This window comes from Astyanax mexicanus, chromosome 24, assembly GCF_023375975.1.
Source record: "Astyanax mexicanus isolate ESR-SI-001 chromosome 24, AstMex3_surface, whole genome shotgun sequence".
NCBI classification, from domain to species: domain Eukaryota; kingdom Metazoa; phylum Chordata; class Actinopteri; order Characiformes; family Acestrorhamphidae; genus Astyanax; species Astyanax mexicanus.
The window spans coordinates 18,646,516-18,654,711 of NC_064431.1; the positions used below are offsets into that span (position 1 = coordinate 18,646,516).

At 38.5% G+C, this 8,196-nt stretch overlaps 1 protein-coding gene across 1 annotated transcript in view; it reads right to left on the reverse strand.

Annotated features, from left to right (window-relative positions):
• The window catches only part of cntn2 (contactin 2), a 72,621-nt gene extending 64,726 nt beyond the window's left edge, over nt 1-7,895 (reverse strand). The window contains exon 1 of the mRNA XM_022682684.2: nt 7,660-7,895. The gene's annotated coding sequence lies outside the window, so the exon portion shown is untranslated. The remainder of the gene's footprint in view (nt 1-7,659) is intronic.
• Nucleotides 7,896-8,196: the final 301 nt, after the last annotated feature.

Consider the following 8,196-nt stretch of genomic DNA (forward strand, 5'->3'; position numbering starts at 1 on the left):
TAAATGCATGATACTTACTGTCTGGGTTTAATGGGCTCAGGGATCTGGACAGGGTCGTTTTTCAGAGGCGAGACGGAATGTGCTCCCAGCAGACCCTAATCTAATTCACCCCACATCATCACTGCGTTCCCAGTTCTTTAACGAGGCAGCTCGTCCTCACATTGTCTGTCATACCAACTAAGAAGATAATACTCAATAAGCCTGTATATACATGGCATTAACAGTATTTTTACTGTTTGGATAATGTTAGGATTACATTTGTCTACGCAAAAAGCCAGGTTTAAACATTCCCACTGATTGGATTATGGTCGGATCACTCAAATTATTAAATTATTAGGTGGTCAGAGATTAATCTCGTTTACAATGAATTCAAGTTTAAATGCATTCCATGTTCTGTGATCAGATTCTTTCTGGTAAACTGGTCTTCTCTTTCTCACTAACTGGCTACAATATTTACCCAAACACTGCAAGGGTAATCTGAGTTTCTGACAGATTATAACACTTCTTTGACCTGCCCGGTCCCCAGATTTATTACTTTTTATCAAAAACTTTGGGGAACACTTGATACACCAACTTTAGCAACCTATGAGTGTGCAGGATCTACAGGCAAAGCTGGAATATTTGTGGGCCAATGTACTGCAGAATGCCATATGGAACATGTATGCCATAAGATTTTACTTGTCTGCATCTTTATTGGAATTAAGATTTTATACCATTCCTCAGGAAAGAAATCTAAGCTCCACCGAGACCTTTGCCCTCTCGCCCTCACAAACTCTCTGAGGACACACTCGCTCATAATATTGGTCCTCTCTCTCACACACATCTGTCAAGTTTGGCCAAAGCACAGTCAAAGAAAAAGGCAGTGGGGAATATTGGGTAATGGCCTTTAGAAATCATTAATAAGCTCTTTTATATGAATAGTGACCAATATCATTAAAATAAACATGGAAAAAAAAGTTTACCAGTACTTTTTACAATGACAACTGTCAACTATGAACTGTAACTGGTCAGACCCGTTTGTTCCTTTCTTATTAAACAATCCAAACACACACACATCTTAAATATTGCAATATTTACAGTAGAGAGCTTTTTATTATGTATGATACACTGCGAGTAAACAAGTATCCTAATATGAAAATGTTGACTAAGAAGTCAATGTAAAAGGAAGTTGGATTATTTCCTTTTTAATTTTGACTCAATGTAAAGAAAATCTATAAGTTCCAATCCAAATGATGTCCAAAAGTGAACATGGTGCATATGGAAATAAAAGATTTTTGAATGACAGCAATAATAAATTGCTGAGACCATGACTGAGTAGGTCAAGAAGTGCCACACAAACTAATCTGATGTTTAATGAAAACATATAAATAAATATATAAACAGATATAGATACAGAAGTAAAAATATCTCAATATCTACCACAAATTCCTTATCTGTTAGAGGTTACCTCTTACTTACTGTCTAGCTAACTTATCTAAAATAAAAAACAATTGATTCTCATTGGACATTGTTAGCTACCATATTTCAAAATTAAATCAATAGCATGCTAGCACCAGTGCAATTGTTTAAAAAATGGCCATAATACTTTTTTCAGTCTTGATTAGTTTTTTTCCTAAATCTTAACAACTTAATATCATCCAATATTATCAGCCAAACAATATATCAGTTCAAACCTAGTCAAAACCCTAATAATCTCATACAGGTCTCCTAAGTGTGGTGACGTTCTAGTGCTGTCATGCAGTGAATTTAACTCCATCCTTATAGACAGCTGAGGTCAGAACACACACTTTCTCTTTTTCACAAATCATGACTGCCAAGGCCATCTTCCATCCTGTTGTAGAAATAAATATATTGATTCAGAACATCCTTCACGTCTTCAGCCTGACCTTACAGTGACAGGATGTGCAATACAGTTGTCTGGAAGACAGTACCACTGAGCCTGAACGTAGCACACTGCTTGTAAGGGGCAGCAAGCCAAGCTGAAGGAGACGTAAATAAGTTCCTCTGACTTTAGTGTAGCGAGAGGCTCGATAGACATCAGGAAGAGATAGGCAGTAAACTAATAAAGCTAAATCCGCAGAATGATGCCCTTGAGATCTCCTCAACCATCAGATGCTCTCCAAAAAGCTCTCTGAGCTCTGCTGGCGCTTCTTCCTTCAATTCAATCTCTTTTGGAAAAACAGGGGAATCTGCTGAATGTTTTATGAGCCAGGGCAGATATAGCTCATGCCCTCATTCCCACAGAGCAGCAGGCTATATTTACATGCATTGCTTTATATATACTTCCAGGTCGTAGGCGACTCCCTGGATGAACTGCAGCATCATCTGAGAACCTTATGATTTGAAAATCACCCACTGACAAAAAAATATACTGCTCAGAAAAGCTAACAGAAAGCTTTATCTATGAGAATGTAATGATGATACATGCAAGTGATTACAACGAGACTCCTTGTAGGAGGCTCTAGTACCCCATTGGGTGCCTCTAACCTGGATCAAAGATGAGATATGGTTGGCGTACAATGGAGACTTGAGGTATAAAGGTTCCGAATGGCATTCTGCAACATATCTGCTCACTTTGCCTGTAAATCCAGCAAACTAAAAGGTTGCCAAAGCTGGCTCCACAATCTGTTTCATAAATGCTTGACTGGCAATAAACCTGGCAACCAGGCAGGGCAAGGAAGTGTTGCAATCTACATTCTTAGGAAAGCAAGGTGGTGGTGGGTGCGAGATTGCTAACCACAAGTTGTTGTCCAGGTGTGTCCTGATACATTACTGATTTAGAAAGTCATCACTGGTGTACTAAATAAAAGGTGATGAACAAGTAGACCAAGGAAAACCACAGCAGTTTGGTATGTTTGGCACAGAAACATTGTTAGAACTTTTCCACCGTCAAACCCAAATGATTTTAGTCTTCGGACTCAATGTTTCAATACTTTCAAAGGGGACTTTATACAGGACCAGGAAAAAGCAGCTCTGGTATTTGAAAGGTGGTTCATATCCCAAAATTGTATTTCTTTACAACACTTATTAAGACAAAGTCTTTAGGGACTGGGATGTTTGTATTGAGTTCCCCCAATCGTCCTTGTTTCAGTACCTGTGCTGAATTTCTGCCTGTGTGATTTACATATAGGGAGCGTGTCTGTAGAACTGCTCTGATCTCCCACTCGAGGTCAGTATGCAATGGCTCCCTAGATAATCACACTTGCAACTGTAGCAGTGTGTTGCTCCACAGCAAAGGCATGGTTAAAGTGTTCACCAAAAGAAAAAGCCTCCATACTGTACTGCTGGAAAGATTACAGATGGGTTCTGCCACAAAATGGCTCAAAAATGATTTTCCGACAATACTGTACTCACATATGTCTTCATGACATTCCAACTATCAGCTTATTTTTGTCAATGTTTTTTTATAAATATTGGCGCTCTGATGTTGTTTACCATCATGCATTCATTATTCTGCTGTTCTCAATCTCACCACCCCTCCCTTCTTCATTTTCAGCTCTCTGGCTGAACACCTGAGCACAGAGCTCACTGCTGAACACAACAGCTGCCCAGGACAAGCCTAGTATCAGCAGCCCAGTATTAGCAGTCAGCTACATGCTTTACGATGCTGCTTCACTGAGCTTTAATCTACTCGACTGTTGCCATCACTGCGGTTTCTGTCACCAAAGGCCTTTGCTTCCCCAGCTACCAAAACACCTCTAGGTTCTGTTCTATCTTAATATCTGCTTCCAAGATGTGTCACATTCTGAGCTTAATCCAGCTTAACGCAGCACTTCTCTCTTCACTACTTCACTAGCCAGGTTTTCATTTAATCCTTATGCACAATTAAAAATATTCAGCAAAATTTCATGTCATGTTTCCTTCCACTAGACTTCTGTATAGAAACCATTGATGACGTAGGCTACTGCAATTAGAAGCAGCATCAAAAACAACCAATGCCCACCTAATGATGGCTGGAAACATCTGAGAGCACAAATGCACCAGACAGTTCAGGGACAGCAGTGCGGAGCCATTTTTCATTTTTGGAACCAACATTTCAGAATGTATTAAGCCAAGGGCTAAATACTGGTCTCAGCCCGGAAACCATATTTTCTCCTGGTCATTAAGTCGCAACCCACTTTTATAAAATACATACAAAACTAATTTATTTTTAAATAATAGCCTTCAAAAAGCTATTTAAACATACATAATCATGCAAAGTGGTTTTAGGAGCAATTTTTTTAAAGAAACTACATGTATGAAAGTTACTGCAATAAAATTAAATACTAAACAAAAATTTAATATTTCACTTCTCTGCACATAAGTAAGAAACTTTTTCTGTCTCTTTTTCCCTGTATAAAAGATGATTACACAATCAGATGAGCGTTAATTATTTTTTTTATTTATTTTTTTTAATGTATTTATTTTTTACAAGCTGTCCAGAACAGAACTGAGCTGCCCAATTTTGCGTCTAAACCCACTAGTTGAGAATTGCTGTATTAAGCAACTTTTAAAAAGCTGTGGGAAATACGATCAGTGTCAGCTGTGGCAAATGATTTAGAGAATCATCATAATATTCCACAACCTGAAAATTTGTGCAGAGCATAGAGCACTGTGGAAACATTTGACCTAATTATAACCACAGTTCATTGTGTATACCTAGTATGTAAAAGTATGTAATTAAAATTAATGTCTTGCTGCAGAAACTTGGATGGCTTGACACATCAAGGTTTATTTTTTTAAGGTTTATCTATCACTCTTTTTCGCATTCCTTACTTTTTCTAGTATAAAAATAATTTTTACAAAAAAACATTTTATTATTAAAGTATTTTTAAATGCTCAAAAAATCTGGATGGAAAACCCTCTTCTAAAATGGCTTCTAAACATAAAAATAAGTGCTATAGAAGAACCGCCTTCCCTTTTTTCATTAGTATCTTTCAAAGGAATAGTTCTTTTAACAACCACTGTAAATGAGAAAATGAGAAGCACTATATGGTAAAGATCCTTGAAAAGTCTAAAAAAGAGGTTATTCACATAACACTCATTAAAAGCTTCCATACACACTAAAGGGCTGGGCAACAGGGTGATATTTGCTCCCAGCAAGTACAGCTTATTGGCTGAGAATCCCTGTTACTGCTGCAGCTCCTATCTGATTCCAGTTACTGTTTGCTATCTGATTCCTGTCGTGGCCTCGGTCCTCCGACCCTGAGACCATGTCCAGGTCTCAAGCTACCCAACTTAGTTCTGGAAATCTGGCTCCATATTTGAGGCCTTCATTGAATTCTGTAATTATATATTCACCATTTATTGTAGGTTATTTTACTTTAAGTGTCTTTGTAAAAGAAAAAAAATTGGTGATTTCTGCCAAAAATAAATAAATAGGATTTTGTCAAAGAAAAAAGAAAAGCTTCTGCCTCTTATTTAGCATTATTCTGGTCTGTGATTGGTGGTAGCACTTTCTTGTGGTAATTTCTTATTTATTATTTCTTGTTCCCTGTGATTTTTGTTTCTTTTCATTCATATTTAATATTTTGTATTTTGATGTTTTCTCTGGTACTTTGCTCATCTTCTGTCTCATAGCCATTCCTGCCTTTTCAGTTTTTGCCTATAATTTTATGTAAAGTCAGGCTTGAATTGCCAAAACATCTGCCTCCTGCCTCTTTGTCTGCCTCATTACAGGAAGATTGACTGACAGAGACAAAGTTAATAAAAATGAAGCAAACAAAAAAACAAGGAAAACATCATAATGCTAAAAAAATCTTGTACAGAAATCAAACTGTATATAATAATTAGGAATACAGCTATAGAAATAATACTGAGTGTCAGAATTCAGCACACTTCGGGTGAACTGGGTCTAAAATTACAGCCAATTAAGAATAATGACTAATATGCTAATGACTGCTGATAACCCTTGATCTGTCTCCCTTTTTTTCTACAAAAGCTACTCTGTTTAAAGCTGAACACTGAACATTAGAAAATAGCCCAGAATGATACACATTCTTTATGTCTGAATTCAAGTGTTATCAGTTCATCAGGTCACTAGCTGTCATTCCCTTCAGTCTCTTAGATCAGAACAAAGTGGAGAATGCTGAAACTTTGGACCGTTATCTCTCCTCCTAAATTCGAAAGTCCTAAGCATGCGGCCACAGAGAAAGGGTTTATTGAAGGCAGAAATGAAATAAAGTGAATGTGTGTTCCTTTTAACACAATGACATAGTGTCTATAGAAGTCTGATATTATTTTCACTCTCTGGACCATCCCCTGATGAAGTGGACTGTATCTCTTATTTTTTTTTAATAAGTTTAAAAGTTTTTGGGCTTAATTTAATCTAACAAATGGCTTGTTTTTTTATTGCAGGGCATCTCCTCAGAAGCCAAGTACCAATGGCACCAAAACATTGAATAAACTTTTTTATTTTTGCTTGTGTTACATAATTTATGGTTGATGTTGAAAAAAACAGCCTTTAAACAACATATAAACATTGTCCTTTAGAACATGTATTTGCAGAAAATGAGAAATGGATGAAATAACAAAAAAGATGCAGAGCTTTTAGACCTTAAATAATGCAAAGAAAACATGTTTAAATTCATAAAGTTTTAGAGTTCAGAAATCAATATTTAGTGGAATAACCTTGGTTTGTAATCACAGTTTTCATGCATCTTGGCATGTTCTCCTCCACCAGTCTTACACACTGCTTTTGGATAACTTTATGCTACTCACTCCTGGTGCAAAAATTCAAGCAGTTCAGCTTGGTTTGATGGCTTGTGATCATCCATCTTTCTCTTGATTATATTCCAGAGGTTTTCAATTTGGTAAAATCAAATAAACTGATCATTTTTAAGTTGTATTTTATTTTCCAGAGCTGTATCTTTAGTGTTGAAATTTTGACATTAAATCAATGTTCAGTTAAAGGTTTTAAATGGTTGGAACTCTTCTACTCTTATAATGTTTTAAGAGAATTGTGCTCCCCACAAATAATAATAATAATAATAATAATAATAATAATAATAATAATAATAATAATTGCTATTCATTTTGTTGTTAATGTTACTTTTATTTGAATGTCACTTTCTACCATACAATAAAACAGATTTGACGTCGGAGACCGTTGTTTTAATGCATTAGAGACGGAAAAATAAACCTTGATTTAACGTTACTTTTAATACCTAGGTAATGTTAACGCTACGTTACATTTTCTAGCAAAAGAGCTAACCAGCTAACTTACCTTCTCCTTACAGAAAATAAACAGGAGAAATTAAAATAAACAGATTAATACAAATTAAAACATTTATCCTGAATAAAAGTAAAGAGGATGCAAGGCTAAATTACAAGGCTCCCCGGTAGTCACCGTCCTGCTGCCCGGTCTCCCGGAGCAGCGCCGCGGCTCTGAGGTAAACAGACGCGGGAACGGCGCGCCTAACGGCGGCTAGCTAATCTCCAGTGAGAGGCTAAAGCTAAGCTAACGAACCACCACAGAGACCACAGAGCGCGCGCCAGGCTGAGGGAGACGCTGCTGCGCAGTCAGCTCGCGCTCCTGTATGAACACACACACACACACGCACACAAACACCTTCCCCCAGCGTGTCGAGCTCTGACGTGACCCACAGAAAGCCCCACAGAGCCGGGGAGAGATATTAACACCGGCCGCGGGGGTGTTCCCGCTCCGGCAGCTCTACTTACCTGCACCTGACGGTGAGTCTGCAGTTCTCCGCGGAGTCTCCTCCGGTAACCGGCCCAAACCCCGACCAGCGACCCGCCGAGCGAACCGAGCCACCGAGCCCCGTGTGTTACAGTCAGGAGCGCCGGAGCGATATTCTCTGCCTCCTCTCTCCTCCTGCCTCAGCTTTGTTAATAGTGAAGCAGCCTGTCGCAGTAGGATGGGTCTCTCTCTCTCTCTCTCTCTCAGTATCTCTCTATCTCTGTCCTATTCAAGAGAGCAGCCCTCCTTCCTCCAACCCAATCCACCAATCCTCTCCCTCCTCCACAGCCTCAGCATCTCTCTCTCTCTCTCTCTCTCTCTCTCTCTCTCTCTCTCTCTCTCTCTCTCTCTCTCCTCCACAGCCTCAGCATCTCTCTTTCTCTCTCTCTCTCTCTCTGTCTCTCTTTCTCTCTCTCTTTCTCTCTCTCTCCTCCACAGCCTCAGCATCTCTCTTTCTCTCTCTCTCTCTCTCTCTCTCTCTCTCTCTCTCTCTCTCTCCTCCACAGCCACAGCATCTC